The following is a 17,936-nucleotide window of genomic DNA, read 5'->3' on the forward strand; positions in this document are numbered from 1 at the left end:
GTGCTAGTGTATACGGCAGTGTAATACTATGGTGCTAGTGTATACGGCAGTGTAATACTATGGTGCTAGTGTATACAGCAGGGTAATACTATGGTGCTAGTGTATACAGCAGTGTAATACTATGGTGCTAGTGTATACGGCAGTGTAATACTATGGTGCTAGTGTATACGGCAGTGTAATACTATGGTGCTAGTGTATACGGCAGTGTAATACTATGGTGCTAGTGTATACAGCAATGTAATACTATGGTGCTAGTGTATACGGCGGTGTAATACTATGGTGCTAGTGTATACAGCAGGGTAATACTATGGTGCTAGTGTATACGGCAGGGTAATACTATGGTGCTAGTGTATACGGCAGGGTAATACTATGGTGCTAGTGTATACAGCAGGGTAATACTATGGTGCTAGTGTATACAGCAGGGTAATACTATGGTGCTAGTGTATACAGCAATGTAATACTATGGTGCTAGTGTATACAGCAGTGTAATACTATGGTGCTAGTGTATACGGCGGTGTAATACTATGGTGCTAGTGTATACAGCAATGTAATACTATGGTGCTAGTGTATACGGCAGGGTAATACTATGGTGCTAGTGTATACGGCAGGGTAATACTATGGTGCTAGTGTATACGGCAGTGTAATACTATGGTGCTAGTGTATACGGCAGGGTAATACTATGGTGCTAGTGTATACGGCAGGGTAATACTATGGTGCTAGTGTATACGGCAGGGTAATACTATGGTGCTAGTGTATACGGCAGGGTAATACTATGGTGCTAGTGTATACGGCAGGGTAATACTATGGTGCTAGTGTATACGGCAGGGTAATACTATGGTGCTAGTGTATACGGCAGTGTAATACTATGGTGCTAGTGTATACGGCAATGTAATACTATGGTGCTAGTGTATAGGGCAGTGTAATACTATGGTGCTAGTGTATACAGCAGTGTAATACTATGGTGCTAGTGTATACGGCAGGGTAATACTATGGTGCTAGTGTATACGGCAGTGTAATACTATGGTGCTAGTGTATACAGCAATGTAATACTATGGTGCTAGTGTATACGGCAGTGTAATACTATGGTGCTAGTGTATACAGCAATGTAATACTATGGTGCTAGTGTATACGGCAGTGTAATACTATGGTGCTAGTGTATACGGCAGTGTAATACTATGGTGCTAGTGTATACGGCAGTGTAATACTATGGTGCTAGTGTATACAGCAATGTAATACTATGGTGCTAGTGTATACGGCAGTGTAATACTATGGTGCTAGTGTATACGGCGGTGTAATACTATGGTGCTAGTGTATACAGCAATGTAATACTATGGTGCTAGTGTATACGGCAGGGTAATACTATGGTGCTAGTGTATACGGCAGTGTAATACTATGGTGCTAGTGTATACAGCAGGGTAATACTATGGTGCTAGTGTATACAGCAGGGTAATACTATGGTGCTAGTGTATACGGCAGTGTAATACTATGGTGCTAGTGTATACGGCAATGTAATACTATGGTGCTAGTGTATACGGCAGTATTATGGTGCTAGTGTATACAGCAGTGTAATACTATGGTGCTAGTGTATACGGCAGGGTAATACTATGGTGCTAGTGTATACGGCAGGGTAATACTATGGTGCTAGTGTATACGGCAGTGTAATACTATGGTGCTAGTGTATACGGCAGTGTAATACTATGGTGCTAGTGTATACGGCGGTGTAATACTATGGTGCTAGTGTATACGGCAGGGTAATACTATGGTGCTAGTGTATACGGCAGTGTAATACTATGGTGCTAGTGTATACAGCAATGTAATACTATGGTGCTAGTGTATACAGCAATGTAATACTATGGTGCTAGTGTATACGGCAGTGTAATACTATGGTGCTAGTGTATACAGCAGTGTAATACTATGGTGCTAGTGTATACGGCAGTGTAATACTATGGTGCTAGTGTATACAGCAGTGTAATACTATGGTGCTAGTGTATACGGCAGTGTAATACTATGGTGCTAGTGTATACAGCAATGTAATACTATGGTGCTAGTGTATACAGCAATGTAATACTATGGTGCTAGTGTATACAGCAATGTAATACTATGGTGCTAGTGTATACGGCAGTGTAATACTATGGTGCTAGTGTATACAGCAATGTAATACTATGGTGCTAGTGTATACGGCAGTGTAATACTATGGTGCTAGTGTATACGGCAGTGTAATCCTATGGTGCTAGTGTATACGGCAGGGTAATACTATGGTGCTAGTGTATACAGCAGGGTAATACTATGGTGCTAGTGTATACAGCAGGGTAATACTATGGTGCTAGTGTATATGGCAGGGTAATATTATGGTGCTAGTGTATACGGCAGGGTAATACTATGGTGCTAGTGTATACGGCGGTGTAATACTATGGTGCTAGTGTATACGGCGGTGTAATCCTATGGTGCTAGTGTATACAGCAGTGTAATACTATGGTGCTAGTGAATACGGCAGTGTAATACTATGGTGCTAGTGTATACAGCAGGGTAATACTATGGTGCTAGTGTATACGGCAGGGTAATACTATGGTGCTAGTGTATACGGCGGTGTAATACTATGGTGCTAGTGTATACGGCGGTGTAATACTATGGTGCTAGTGTATACGGCGGTGTAATACTATGGTGCTAGTGTATACAGCAGTGTAATACTATGGTGCTAGTGTATACAGCAGGGTAATACTATGGTGCTAGTGTATACAGCAGTGTAATACTATGGTGCTAGTGAATACGGCAGGGTAATACTATGGTGCTAGTATATACGGCAGGGTAATACTATGGTGCTAGTGTATACAGCAGTGTAATACTATGGTGCTAGTGAATACGGCAGGGTAATACTATGGTGCTAGTATATACGGCAGGGTAATACTATGGTGCTAGTGTATACAGCAGGGTAATACTATGGTGCTAGTGTATACAGCAATGTAATACTATGGTGCTAGTGTATACGGCAGTGTAATACTATGGTGCTAGTGTATACAGCAATGTAATACTATGGTGCTAGTGTATACGGCAGTGTAATACTATGGTGCTAGTGTATACAGCAGGGTAATACTATGGTGCTAGTGTATACAGCAGGGTAATACTATGGTGCTAGTGTATACAGCAGGGTAATACTATGGTGCTAGTGTATACGGCAGGGTAATACTATGGTGCTAGTGTATACGGCAGGGTAATACTATGGTGCTAGTGTATACGGCAGGGTAATACTATGGTGCTAGTGTATACGGCAGTGTAATACTATGGTGCTAGTGTATACGGCAGTGTAATACTATGGTGCTAGTGTATACAGCAATGTAATACTATGGTGCTAGTGTATACAGCAATGTAATACTATGGTGCTAGTGTATACGGCAGTGTAATACTATGGTGCTAGTGTATACAGCAATGTAATACTATGGTGCTAGTGTATACGGCAGTGTAATACTATGGTGCTAGTGTATACAGCAGGGTAATACTATGGTGCTAGTGTATACGGCAGTGTAATACTATGGTGCTAGTGTATACAGCAGTGTAATACTATGGTGCTAGTGTATACGGCAGTGTAATACTATGGTGCTAGTGTATACAGCAGGGTAATACTATGGTGCTAGTGTATACGGCAGGGTAATACTATGGTGCTAGTGTATACGGCAGGGTAATACTATGGTGCTAGTGTATACGGCAGGGTAATACTATGGTGCTAGTGTATACGGCAGGGTAATACTATGGTGCTAGTGTATACGGCAGGGTAATACTATGGTGCTAGTGTATACGGCAGGGTAATACTATGGTGCTAGTGAATACGGCAGGGTAATACTATGGTGCTAGTGTATACGGCAGTATTATGGTGCTAGTGTATACGGCGTATACAACTTTGTAATGTGTGTTATGTATGTGAATGGCCCCCTTCCCCGTGTTCCCCAACCCCCGCCCGTGTACCCGGAAGTGTAGTGCAGTATACATACCTGATCCGTGTCGACCGACCCCGTCTGTAATCTTGTCAAAAACGTCATCTTCGGAGGGAGTTAGATCCCGACCTTTTGGGAGGTATATTTTTGTTCCTTATATTGCCTAAGGCAAAGTACCTAGTTTACCCAAAGGTTTAAAGCGTAACTTTTATTAATAGTAAATATGAAAAACTATACCCAGTTGTGTAACGTGTATATACAGTGCTCTAATGAAAATAGGGACATCATAGCGCTCATTTGTATCACTAGTAGTAGTAATCTAGTAATCTGCTGTGTGCACACAGTATACGCTAATTAGTTAGGGATACAGTGTTTCAAAAATGCTCTCTTTTGCTGCTCACTCATACCTGGGGGTTGCTTCACCACCACAGTGTATTGAGGATGCAGAGCCCGTATATTGTCGCTTGTTCAGCGTACGTCTGGGGAGAGAGATCGATTACATATGGGTATCACAAGATATGTCTTGAAATTTACCGTATCACGGCTATTGTGGTTCCCTGTGTCCGTGCACGGACCTAGGGATCCAAATCTCCGCATTGCCGTGCGGTACCTGTCAAGGGAGTAAGCACAACAGTTGTCTCCCGTGTGGTGACAGGGGTGAATCGGTGTATTTTTATCTGAGGCGGTATGCAGATGAAGCTCTGCTAGCGGTGCACAAATGAAGCCCTGTGCCGGGCTGTCAGCGCTGGTCTCACTCGAGACTATTTTCACTGAAACCTCTGATCACTAACTCCGATGCCATATTGTGTCATTGTAATAGACTTGTTCCCTCAATGTATACGAGCGTACCTATGTTGTGTCTCTAATTAAAATTGCCAAGCCTACGGTCTAACTAGTTTCGTCAGATGCTCTGACTTACTACTACTAGTGATACAAATGAGCGCTATGATGTCCCTATTTTAATTAGAGCACTGTATATACACGTTACACAACTGGGTATAGTTTTTCATATTTACTATTAATAAAAGTTACGTTTTAAACCTTTGGGTAAACTAGGTACTTTGCCTTAGGCAATATAAGGAACAAAAATATACCTCCCAAAAGGTCGGGATCTAACTCCCTCCGAACCTCTGAGAGTTAACCCTCTCAACCTTGATCCTAATCCCCACTAAGCGTGGGTCTGAAACTCATAAACAGCGACCATATGTACTATGGCAAATTTCCTCTCCAGCAAATTAACCACTGAAACCCTTCAGAGTGCAGCAAGTCAAGTCTTTTCCCTGGCGGATATCCCGCTTAACACAGTCGATATAAATACAGCATTTAGAGAACTTCAGAAAACTTACAAAAGCTATATCAGATCATGGTGGGAAATCAGTAGCTTAGAAACATATATACAACAAAAAATCGTTTTCAGAGGTCTACGTATAAACTTAAAACCTAATGCACATCAGGATGACACCGAATTTTTGAAGGGATGGCAGGATCTCATGACTGCCAACTCCATTCGTATGCTCGAATACCTATTAACTCATGAACGTACAGTTTTTACAAAAATCAACAGCCAACTCGAGACCCAATTACAACAAATACAATTTTTTAACGGTAACCCCGAATTCACTAACTTTGAAACCAGACTTCAGCGTCACCTTGAAATCTTCCAGTCTGAAATTAAAGAACGGAAACACCGCAAGTATATACGCGACAAACGTGATTTTGATTCAGGAGAAATACACAAAGAAACTAATAATCACCAATTGTCAGAATCAGTTCAAAGATAGAAAGAGTCGGCACTACTACGGCTTCTATCACTTTAAAAGCCCCACCAGCTGCATGTAGTAACGAATGTTCACTCGTACACCCACCATCTCATGTGGTGCAACAATCGGACAAAGTTCAGTGATAACTCTTATAGTACTAGGCAAAGAAAAAGAAAAACTATCCGAGTGCACTCACCGGTGGGTAGAAAAAATGTATCCTTTATTCGTGCATATTAGCGCGGTGCAAATTCAAGGGGAGAGGGACGCCAACACCTTCCACCTGGTGGAAGGTGTTGGCGTCCCTCTCCCCTTGAATTTGCACCGCGCTAATATGCACGAATAAAGGATACATTTTTCTACCCACCGGTGAGTGCACTCGGATATTTTTTCTTTTTCTTTGCCTAGTACTATAATAATCACCAATAGTTACCAATACTCCGATTACTCGGAGTCTGATCTCTCTGGGACAGAGGATACACATACGAGTACCACCTATAATCACCAAAGACCTAAACAAAGGAATCACAACAAGAGAACATTCAGGAAACCAAAAGGACCTCACCCCTCACATCAACCCCAACCACCAGCACAAACATGGTCACAACCACAGTTGCAACACCAACAAGCATCTTCCTTGCAACCAGCTTCTTCCTCACAACCCTCATTGTTCACCAACACCTCGGCGCAAACTCATATTCTACCACAAGCCCCTACACAACTCCCAACGATACAGGCACAGGTTTACCCCACACTCCCAGGACCCGGGCAAGCTACTACACATTTTTTAGGACCATCCCAACTGCGGGACCGCAGTCAGTGGGCATACAAAAGACCATACTAACGGATAAACCCCAGATTCTCAATCTTTCAACCATAACACTATCTGCGGCGGAGCAATCGCTGTTGGAAAAAGGGTTGTCATTTACCCCCACGCCTCAGTTTGACAGTTTCACATGGATAAAAGACGTCCATCTCTTTGCACGCAAACTAGCATTACACAAATTTTACAAGCACCGACAATCCAACCCATCGAATCTATCAACGAGAGAGAGAGAGGCTATTGAAGCCCTATTTGATCTACAAACCGAGAATGAGACAGGCATCAGCCAATTCACAGCACCGGCATCTTCACTCAAACCTAAATCAGTCTTTACCCCATCTTTGGTGAATTTTCATAACATCGAGAAATTTGTCAATCTGACTTGTAATGACATTGAGAGATTACAATGCAACATTACCAGAGAAAATAGAAATCTGTCGCATCAAGAAACTGAAGCCCTGAAGGCTTTATCTGAGAATAAGAAAATAGAAATCAAACCATCTGACAAAGGCGGTAATCTGGTAATAATGAATAAAAAAGACTATAGAGACATGTGCCTCAATCTACTAAAAGATATCACCACATACAGCGTACTCAAAACTGATCCATCTAAGGAATTTAAGGTTGAATTACGAAACATACTACTCGAGGCAAAAGGCAATCAACTCATCACAGAATCGGAATTCAAAGCCATGTTTAATCCCAACCCCACTCTTGCAACGTTCTATTCCCTTCCTAAAATTCATAAGCAACGCAATCCCATACCAGGGAGACCCATAGTATCGGGTAACAGTAACTTGACCGAAGGGATTAGCAAATACATCGACCAAATTCTAGCCCCATTTGTCCAAACCTTGCCGTCCTATATTAAGGACACTACTGAAACAGTAGTTAAATTACAGGAGATAACAGTAGGCCCCAATGTCAAGATAGCGAGTTTGGATGTCGAAGCCCTCTATACTAGCATAGAACACAACTATGGACTAAGGGCGGTTGAATTTTTTCTAAGTACCAGAGGCAACACGCACGTCCCTCATAACCAATTGGTAGTACAACTTCTTCGTTTTCTACTCACCCACAATTTCTTTGTGTTCGAAAACAAATATTACCTGCAAACAAAAGGCACAGCGATGGGCACAAGCTGTGCCCCTACGTATGCCAACTTATACCTTGGGTGGTGGGAGACCACAATGGTATTCTGCGAAAACATGCAAAACCATACAGATCGGATCTTGTTTTGGGGGCGCTACATCGATGATGTCCTATTATTATGGGACGGAGATGTGGCGTCCTTCAACTCATTCGTGGAAGAACTCAATCACAACAACATCGGCCTGAAACTAACTAGTGAAATCCACGATAACACTATCAACTTTCTGGACCTCAAACTAACCATCGACACAAATGGTACCCTAACCACCCAAATATACCGAAAAACTACAGCCACGAACAGCTTCTTACAATGGCAGAGCTTTCATCCTAGACCACTAAAACAAGGCATACCGGTGGGGCAGTACCTTAGGGCAAGACGTAATTGCTCTTCTGATGTAGCCTTTCAAAAAGAATGTAACATCCTATACCAACGCTTCATCGACAAGGGATACCCAAAAAGAGTATTACACAGAGCATATTACAGGGCCAAAAATACCGATAGGAACACCTTATTGAACAAGAACCTGACCCCTACCACCACATCCAAGACAATACGCTGCATAGGTACGTATGATGTAGCACATCATAAAATCAGACAGGTTTTAGCGCAATACTGGCCTATTCTACAGGCAGATCCGGACCTCAAGGATGTCATACCAAACTCTCCCAGCATAACATACAGAAGGGGCAAAAATCTAAGAGACCATCTTGTTCATAGTCATTTTTCATCTGAGGACCCTGGAGCACAAAAATCAACATGGCTAAAATCAGACGTGAAGGGCTCCTTTCCCTGCGGAACCTGCACATATTGCAAATTTCTGCCCAAAATGAAAACATTCTTGGACTCCAAGAATGAAAAATCATACACAATACGTCAATTTATTAATTGCCAATCGAGGGGCATAGTATATGCCGCGAAATGCCCATGTAATCTAATCTATGTGGGCAAGACCATCCAGCAATTCCGTAATCGCATTGGATCCCACTTGAGCAATATTAGAACTAAAACAGACACCAGTATTGCGCGTCACATTAACCAACAACATAACGGCAACCCACAGGGTCTTGTATTCTGGGGCATACAATCTATCAAATTGGGCCAACGTAAAGGTGACCTCGATATTAAATTACTACAGGCTGAAGCCCGCTGGATTCACAGACTAAAGACACTTGCACCTCAAGGGTTAAATGAAGGGTTCACCTTCACCCCTTTCTTGTGACTATTAAAACAATCCTGGTAAAATCCAGTTAAGTAATGGACAGTACTCTTTTTAGTCAATATCCCTAATTTTCCTCCCCCATATGCATTAACGTTTAACCATCAAACACAACTCTCTAACCATTTATCTACATCAATACTCACATCAGCACCATTCTAATCTCGCCGTCTCCTCTGACCCCCACGCACGCGCCGGTAACTCACTTAACATGCACCGTACAATGGAATGTGCGAATGGATCACACTGTAATGTAAAAATAACAGGGGTCCGCAAATTCTAAGTTCGCGCGCAAGCGCGAACATTCCCTACAACAAACTCTAAGGTCGCGCGCATGCGCGATGCCAACCATACATCTAGGAGCAATTTTTTCCTATGTTCTTACGCATGCGCAGAAATTTCTCTGTTCTGATCCCTAAGTTCGCGCGCATGCGCAAACCTGTCAACGGATACCAACTGTCAGTAGGAGTTACGTGGGAGTGATACCCGCCAAGACCATTTTTAAACGCTCGCTCCCGCAACCCAATGAGATCAGGAATAGCGCTGTCTGTCATCACTATTGAACTCATCCATCATACTATCTAGTCTCCCATTGGAGGATAGGGATTTTGACAACGGGTGATGCTGTATACAGAGGGTTTAAAGCACCCCTCTGACCGGCCGCCCGCCATAGCCGATCACTTTGAGAAAGTCAGAGCATCTGACGAAACTAGTTAGACCGTAGGCTTGGCAATTTTAATTAGGGACACAACATAGGTACGCTCGTATACATTGAGGAAACAAGTCTATTACAATGACACAATATGGCATCGGAGTTAGTGATCAGAGGTTTCAGTGAAAATAGTCTCGAGTGAGACCAGCGCTGACAGCCCGGCACAGGGCTTCATTTGTGCACCGCTAGCAGAGCTTCATCTGCATACCGCCTCAGATAAAAATACACCGATTCACCCCTGTCACCACACGGGAGACAACTGTTGTGCTTACTCCCTTGACAGGTACCGCACGGCAATGCGGAGATTTGGATCCCTAGGTCCGTGCACGGACACAGGGAACCACAATAGCCGTGATACGGTAAATTTCAAGACATATCTTGTGATACCCATATGTAATCGATCTCTCTCCCCAGACGTACGCTGAACAAGCGACAATATACGGGCTCTGCATCCTCAATACACTGTGGTGGTGAAGCAACCCCCAGGTATGAGTGAGCAGCAAAAGAGAGCATTTTTGAAACACTGTATCCCTAACTAATTAGCGTATACTGTGTGCACACAGCAGATTACTAGATTACTACTACTAGTGATACAAATGAGCGCTATGATGTCCCTATTTTAATTAGAGCACTGTATATACACGTTACACAACTGGGTATAGTTTTTCATATTTACTATTAATAAAAGTTACGTTTTAAACCTTTGGGTAAACTAGGTACTTTGCCTTAGGCAATATAAGGAACAAAAACGTCATCTTCGGGAGGCCGGCCAACCCACTCCTGCCGTCCCTCATGCCGGCCCCCTCTGCCGCGTCATAACTGTGCTCAGCCAATCGCGGCCGAGCAGCTGATGACGCGGCCACCGGCCTCCCGAAGATGACGTCTTTGACAAGATTACAGACGGGGTCGGTCGACACGGATCAGGTATGTATACTGCACTACACTTCCGGGTACACGGGCGGGGAACACAGGAAGGGGGCCATTCACATACATAACATACATTACAAAGTTGTATAACTTTGTAATGTGTGTTATTTTGTGAATAATTTCTTAGCGCCGCACTTCCTCTTTAAGCCTTAATACCCTCCCTTTAAGAGCGACTTTGGTACCGTCCCTTTAATAGTGAATTTGGTACCGTCCCTTTATGTAAGTAGTGAGGGTGTCGGCTCTGCTACATGGCTGGCTCAGCTCTGCTATGTAGTGAGGGTGTAGGCTGTCCTATACCGTTGGCTCAGCTCTGCTACGTAGTGGTGTCGGCTCTGCTACACGGCTGGCTCAGCTCTGACACGTAGTGTGGGTGTCGGCTCTGCTACATGGCTGCCTCAGCTCTGCTACCTAACTGACTGAACTTTGCTACTTATAATGGTAAAGATCATTGTTCGGTTACCATGACAATCTTACTCATGTCAGTGAGACAAAATCGTTTAGGACCTTCCATCTTCTACATCTTCTATTGGCCAATAGTGGACATGTGACTGTGTGGATGTTGTGAGGCATTGCCTGACAAGACCTTAGAATTTCTATTGGCTGCTATATTTGCATATGTGATGTGATTGGCTGTTAGCATTTACAGTGTGGCCATTATTTACTATGGGAAATTAGGGGTCTTTAAACGTAAAATACTTAAAAACAACACATCCGATCGGAACCAAAAATAGATAGCACACCTGTCACTGCTGAGGACTTCGAAACGACGTTTGAATGGAGTCTGTGCGCAAAGCAGTTCGGGCTGTATTAATCGCAGAAGAATAGCCAAAAGAAGAATCTGGATTACAATATAGGGTATACGAGGAGATATCACCATACATATTACCGCCATACTGCTACTGACCAGATCCTGTATACAAGACCAATAATACCAGTATACGATATCACGATATATATTACTGCTGCGTACTGACTAATGGAACCACTGCAAATGAGTAAAATCCACTGTACAAAGCCCAGTATTACCTTACACAGTGACCTTACAGAGGTAGATACCAGCTATACCCTTTAAGTGATTACAGTGCAGTTACATCCAGTGGCTCATGGGGGCAATGAAATAATAACTGATGTAATGAGGTCAGTTACACTGTAGGGGGGGTGTAGCCTCAACGAAGTGTGCAAGTGCAAAACACGACCATCGCTGGCATGCGCCTTATGTCCTCCCTCACCTGTATGTATGTGGATTGAACCTACATGTTTTGGCTACAATAAAGACTGAAGAGACGTTCTGGTGAGTGCCGCTGTATCTGCTGCGTGTGCTTACATCTGCAGGGCAAATTTACTACTGGCAGGATCAACCAGGTGGGCAATCCCCAGGTCAAGGGGGCTGTAAGGTGATGGGCTCATCTGGGGGAGGCCTCCACGTCCTTTACCAGCCACCACTAGACCCCAACGTCCCCTACGGCCTTCCCCCATGAGGAGACGTCCAGTCCCAGGATGTAGGTATCTTTTGATCATTACATTAAGATCCCGTCTTTGCGCCGGAGGAATCCGGGCCCCATCCTGAGCTCAGCAGCATCACATCCTCACAGTCCTCTAAAGGGCCGGGAGTCGTCTCACCACCTATCACCCTGTAAGGAGATCTACTGGTGTGACCATTCCCCGCAGCCTGTGTCACACTAATTACTGTCCCCTCATCTCCCTGTGTCACACTAATTACTGTCCCCTCATCTCCCCCTGTGTCACACTAATTACTGTCCCCTCATCTCCCCCTGTGTCACACTGATTACTGTCTCCTCATCTCCCCTGTGTCACACTGATTACTGTCTCCTCATCTCCCCTGTGTCACACTGATTACTGTCCCCTCATCTCCCCTGTCACACTGATTACTGTCCCCTCATCTCCCCTGTGTGTCACACTGATTACTGTCCCCTCATCTCCCTGTGTATCACACTGATTACTGTCTCCTCATCTCCCTGTGTGTCACACTGATTACTGTCTCCTCATCTCCCTGTGTCACACTGATTACTGACCCCTCATCTCCCCCTGTGTCACACTGATTACTGTCCCCTCATCTCCCCCTGTGTGTCACACTGATTACTGTCCCCTCATCTCCCCTGTGTGTCACACTGATTACTGCCCCCTCATCTCCCCTGTGTGTCACACTGATTACTGTCTCCTCATCTCCCCTGTGTGTCACACTGATTACTGTCCCCTCATCTCCCCCTGTGTATCACACTGATTACTGTCCCCTCATCTCCCCCGTGTGTCACACTGATTACTGTCCCCTCATCTTCCCTGTGTATCACACTGATTACTGTCCGCCCATCTCCCCCTGTGTATCACACTGATTACTGTCCCCTCATCTCCCCTGTGTATCACACTGATTACTGTCCCCTCATCTCCCCTGTGTGTCACACTGATTACTGTCCCCTCATCTCCCCTGTGTCACACTGATTACTGTCCCCTCATCTCTCCTGTGTATCACACTGATTACTGTCCCCTCATCTCCCCTGTGTCACACTGATTACTGTCCCCTCATCTCCCTGTGTCACACTGATTACTGTCCCCTCATCTCCCCTGTGTATCACACTGATTACTGTCCCCTCATCTCCCCTGTGTATCACACTGATTACTGTCCCCTCATCTCCCCTGTGTATCACACTGATTACTGTCCCCTCATCTCCCCTGTGTATCACACTGATTACTGTCCCCTCATCTCCCCTGTGTCACACTGATTACTGTCCCCTCATCTCCTGTGTCACACTGATTACTGTCCCCTCATCTCCCTGTGTATCACACTGATTACTGTCCCCTCATCTCCCCCTGTGTGTCACACTGATTACTGTCCCCCTCATCTCCCTGTGTCACACTGATTACTGTCCCCTCATCTCCCCTGTGTCACACTGATTACTGTCCCCTCATCTCCCCCTGTGTGTCACACTGATTACTGTCCTCTCATCTCCCCGTGTGTCACACTGATTACTGACCCCTCATCTCTCCCTGTGTCACACTGATTACTGTCCCCTCATCTCCCGTCACACTGATTACTGTCCCCTCATCTACCCCTGTGTCACACTGATTACTGTCCCCTCATCTCCCCCTGTGTGTCAAACTGATTACTGTCCCCTCATCCCCGTGTGTCACACTGATTACTGTCCCCTCATCTCCCTGTGTCACACTGATTACTGTCCACTCATCTCCCTGTGTCACACTGATTACTGTCCCCTCATCTCCCCTGTGTATCACACTGATTACTGTCCCCTCATCTCCCCCGTGTGTCACACTGATTACTGTCCCCTCATCTCCCCTGTCACACTGATTACTGTCCCCTCATCTCCCCTGTATGTCACACTGATTACTGTCCCCTCATCCCCCTGTCACACTGATTACTGTCCCCTCATCTCCCCCTGTGTGTCACACTGATTACTGTCCCTTCATCTCCCCTGTGTATCACACTGATTACTGTCCCCTCATCTCCCCTGTGTGTCACACTGATTACTGTCCCCTCATCTCCCCTGTGTGTCACACTGATTACTGTCCCCTCATCTCCCTCTGTGTATCACACTGATTACTGTCCCCTCATCTCCCCTGTGTGTCACACTGATTACTGTCCCCTCATCTCCCCTGTGTGTCACACTGATTACTGTCCCCTCATCTCCCCTGTGTGTCACACTGATTACTGTCCTCTCATCTCCCCCTGTCACACTGATTACTGTCCCCTCATCTCCCTGTGTATCACACTGATTACTGTCCCCTCATCTCCCCCTGTGTGTCACACTGATTACTGTCCCCTCATCTCCCTGTGTCACACTGATTACTGTCCCCTCATCTCCCCTGTGTCACACTGATTACTGTCCCCTCATCTCCCCCTGTGTGTCACACTGATTACTGTCCTCTCATCTCCCCGTGTGTCACACTGATTACTGACCCCTCATCTCTCCCTGTGTCACACTGATTACTGTCCCCTCATCTCCCGTCACACTGATTACTGTCCCCTCATCTACCCCTGTGTCACACTGATTACTGTCCCCTCATCTCCCCCTGTGTGTCAAACTGATTACTGTCCCCTCATCCCCGTGTGTCACACTGATTACTGTCCCCTCATCTCCCTGTGTCACACTGATTACTGTCCACTCATCTCCCTGTGTCACACTGATTACTGTCCCCTCATCTCCCCTGTGTATCACACTGATTACTGTCCCCTCATCTCCCCCGTGTGTCACACTGATTACTGTCCCCTCATCTCCCCTGTCACACTGATTACTGTCCCCTCATCTCCCCTGTCACACTGATTACTGTCCCCTCATCCCCCTGTCACACTGATTACTGTCCCCTCATCTCCCCCTGTGTGTCACACTGATTACTGTCCCTTCATCTCCCCTGTGTATCACACTGATTACTGTCCCCTCATCTCCCCTGTGTGTCACACTGATTACTGTCCCCTCATCTCCCCTGTGTGTCACACTGATTACTGTCCCCTCATCTCCCTCTGTGTATCACACTGATTACTGTCCCCTCATCTCCCCTGTGTGTCACACTGATTACTGTCCCCTCATCTCCCCTGTGTGTCACACTGATTACTGTCCCCTCATCTCCCCTGTGTGTCACACTGATTACTGTCCCCTCATCACCCCCTGTGTGTCACACTGATTACTGTCCCCTCATCTCCGCTGTGTATCACACTAATAACTGTCCCCTCATCTCCCCTGTGTGTCACACTGATTACTGTCTCATCTCCCCTTTGTATCACACTGATTACTGTCCCCTCATCTCCCCTGTGTGTCACACTGATTACTGTCCCCTCATCTCCCCCTGTCACACTGATTACTGTCCCCTCATCTCCCTGTGTGTCACACTGATTACTGTCCCCTCATCTCCCCCTGTGTATCACACTGATTACTGTCCCCTCATCTCCCCCTGTGTATCACACTGATTACTGTCCCCTCTTCTCCCCTGTGTGTCACACTGATTACTGTCCCCTCATCTCCCCTTTGTATCACACTGATTACTGTCCCCTCATCTCCCACTGTGTGTCACACTGATTACTGTCCCCTCATCTCCCTCTGTGTATCACACTGATTACTGTCCCCTCATCTCCCCTGTGTGTCACACTGATTACTGTCCCCTCATCTCCCCTGTGTGTCACACTGATTACTGTCCCCTCATCTCCCACTGTGTGTCACACTGATTACTGTCCCCTCATCTCCCCCTGTATGTCACACTGATTACTGTCCCCTCATCTCCTCTGTGTATCACACTGATTACTGTCCCCTCATCTCCCCTGTGTGTCACACTGATTACTGTCCCCTCATCTCCCCCTGTCACACTGATTACTGTCCCCTCATCTCCCCTGTGTGTCACACCGATTACTGTCCCCTTATCTCCCCCTGTGTGTCACACTGATTACTGTCCCCTCATCTCCCTGTGTATCACACTGATTACTGTCCCCCCATCTCCCCTGTGTGTCACACTGATTATTGTCCCCTCATCTCTTTGTGTGTCACACTGATTACTCTCCCCTCATCTCCCGTGTATCACACTGATTACTGTCCCCTCATCTCCCCTGTGTGTCACACTGATTACTGTCCCCTCATCTCCCCTGTGTATCACACTGATTACTGTCCCCTCATCTCCCCCTGTGTGTCACACTGATTAATGTCCCCTCATCTCCCCTGTGTCACACTGATTACTGTCCCCTCATCTCCCCCTGTGTGTCACACTGATTACTGTCCCCTCATCTCCCCTGTGTATCACACTGATTACTGTCCCCTCATCTCCCCCTGTGTGTCACACTGATTACTGTCCCCTCATCTCCCCCTGTCACACTGATTACTGTCCCCTCATCTCCCTGTGTCACACTGATTACTGTCCCCTCATCTCCCCTGTGTATCATACTGATTACTGTCCCCTCATCTCCCCCTGTGTGTCACACTGATTACTGTCCCCTCATCTCCCCTGTGTCACACTGATTACTGTCCCCTCATCTCCCCTGTGTATCATACTGATTACTGTCCCCTCATCTCCCCCTGTGTGTCACACTGATTACTGTCCCCTCATCTTCCCTGTGTGTCACACTGATTACTGTCCCCTCATCCCCGTCACACTGATTACTGTCCCCTCATCTCCCCCTGTGTCACACTGATTACTGTTCCCTCATCTCCCCCTGTGTGTCACACTGATTACTGTCCCCTCATCTCCCCTGTGTGTCACACTGATTACTGTCCCCTCATCTCCCCCTGTGTGTCACATTGTTTACTGTCCCCTCATCTCCCCTGTGTATCACACTGATTACTGTCCGCCCATCTCCCCCTGTGTATCACACTGATCACTGTCCCCTCATCTCCCCTGTGTGTCACACTGATTACTGTCCCCTCATCTCCCCCTGTGTGTCACACTGATCACTGTCCCCTCATCTCCCCCTGTGTGTCACACTGATTACTGTCCCCTCATCTCCCCTGTGTCACACTGATTACTGTCCCCTCATCTCCCCTGTGTGTCAAACTGATTACTGTCCCCTCATCTCCCCTGTGTGTCACACTGATTACTGTCCCCTCATCTCCCCCTGTGTCACACTGATTACTGTTCCCTCATCTCCCCCTGTGTGTCACACAGATTACTGTCCCCTCATCTCCCCTGTGTCACACTGATTACTGTCCCCTCATCTCCCCCTGTGTGTCACATTGTTTACTGTCCCCTCATCTACCCCTGTGTGTCACACTGATTACTGTCCCCTCATCTCCCCTGTGTGTCACACTGATTACTGTCCCCTCATCTCCCCCTGTGTGTCACACTGTTTACTGTCCCTTCATCTCCCCTGTGTGTCACACTGATTACTGTCCCCTCATCCCCTTGTCACACTGATTACTGTCCCCTCATCTCCACTGTGTGTCACACAGATTACTGTCCCCTCATCTCCCCTGTGTCACACTGATTACTGTCCCCTCATCTCCCCTGTGTGTCACACTGATTACTGTCCCCTCATCTCCCCATGTGTGTCACACTGATTACTGTCCCATCATCTCCCCCTGTGTGTCACACTGATTACTGTCCCCTCATCTCCCCATGTGTCACACTGATTACTGTCCCCTCATCTCCGCCTGTGTGTCACACTGATTACTGTCCCCTCATCTCCCCCTGTGTCACACTGATTACTGTCCCCTCATCTCCCGTGTCACACTGATTACTGTCCCCTCATCTCCCCTGTGTGTCACACTGATTACTGTCCTCTCATCTCCCCCTGTGTATCACACTGATTACTGTCCCCTCATCTCCCACTGTGTGTCACACTGATTACTGTCCCCTCATCTCCCACTGTGTGTCACACTGATTACTGTCCCCTCATCTCCCACTGTGTGTCACACTGATTACTGTCCCCTCATCTCCCCCTGTATGTCACACTGATTACTGTCCCCTCATCTC

The sequence above is a fragment of the Dendropsophus ebraccatus genome, chromosome 13 (assembly GCF_027789765.1).
Source record: "Dendropsophus ebraccatus isolate aDenEbr1 chromosome 13, aDenEbr1.pat, whole genome shotgun sequence".
NCBI lineage: Eukaryota > Metazoa > Chordata > Amphibia > Anura > Hylidae > Dendropsophus > Dendropsophus ebraccatus.